Raw genomic sequence first — 1,551 nt, forward strand, 5'->3', positions numbered from 1 at the left:
GTTTGTTCTCCAGTGTGAAGCATTACATGGACAGACCCAAGTAATGTTATGTAAACATAACGCCGCAAAAACGACGGAAATCACAAAAATGCGCACTAATCTATTTTTTATCGTAAATAACTTCATGTCTAAATAACTTATGTACATTAATTTTGTGAAATGTAATTGCAATCTCGTAAGTAACATGTCAAAGATATAGATGCAGTAACTCTGTGGCTGATTACTATCGATTATAATACTTCTTTTTTGTTTTGTTTTAGTAAGTAAGTGAAGGGCGTTCCTGTTCCTATCTTTCTTTCTTGCCAGTTACCCTGCGTGCTGATAGGACTCACTATATCTACGTTCCTTGCGTATCAGTAGCCAATCTTTTGTGTAGACATATCTGATGTTAGTGTCATGTATTAGCTTTAGAACAATTTTGATTAGATAAATGTAAATTAGTAAAGCCTCATGAGTCCTCATTTTAACAGTTCTCCTAAAACAGATATAATATACATGAAATGTTCTATTGTTGCAGTCAAGACTAATACCAGCTTAACGGACCGTGGTGTGCAGATACAATGGCCGAATACACTAGTTTCTGCCATTTATTCATTTGCAACTTGCTACAGCGTTCCGGAGATTAACTGCCGACCATCAAGAAGCGTTTTGCAAACTTGATCTGGCCACAGTCTCCAAGCTAGGATTCCATCTCGCCCGTAAATAACAGATACCAGCCCCGGAAAATTGACGTTCGTTATTAAAACATGTAATCTTCTCCAAATTTTAAATCATTCTTCTAGGTGTCAATTTTGCCACTAAAAAAATGCATCCACCATCAACAATGGTCGTGTACAGAAGATATTGGTGTACTCAGCGGTAATACGAGCTATCGGGGAAACCACTGATTTCTGGGCCTATGTTTATTACGATTAAGATTGTTTTGCTTGTCATGGTCCTCTGCTCGCCGCTTTCGTTTGTACCCGTAGTAGCCAACACCCTTGTATGTATCGTAAACAGTAACAGCCGGTAACCCTCCCTTGGAGTACTCCCGAAGTTATTCCCACACGGGGAAATTTCGCTCCAAGCGTTGAGATCTACCTGCTAGCAAATCCCTAGGTCAGTCATAAAGGTTGCTCCAATAGATTATGTGGCATTCCGAAACAGTATCGAATGCCTTCAAGAAGCCAGCGAGAAATGCATAAAACCGGGCGCCAATATCCACTGGCTACTTGATTTCTTGGATGAACAGAGCTAGTTTTTCGCAAGATCACTATCTGTGGAATACTAACTGATGAGGTTTTCGTTTACTACGAAGACGCGAACATTTAAGGTGTTTCATAAGATTGATGCCAGTGACATAAGCTTACAACTGTGTAGAAGCGTATGACGTGTAACCTCTCGGTACCTATCTGGTCATCTTTGAAACTAAAATGTTTTCGTACTGGCCATAAACAGTTCCCATATTTCATATAAAATCACGAATGCCCGTTTTAAAGTAAAGAAAATTAAACAAAAGTATAACAAGAGCCAATGGAATAGAGCATTACATGCAAAGTAGCAAGGGGCTTT

The sequence above is a fragment of the Schistocerca nitens genome, chromosome 7 (genome assembly GCF_023898315.1).
Source record: "Schistocerca nitens isolate TAMUIC-IGC-003100 chromosome 7, iqSchNite1.1, whole genome shotgun sequence".
NCBI lineage: Eukaryota > Metazoa > Arthropoda > Insecta > Orthoptera > Acrididae > Schistocerca > Schistocerca nitens.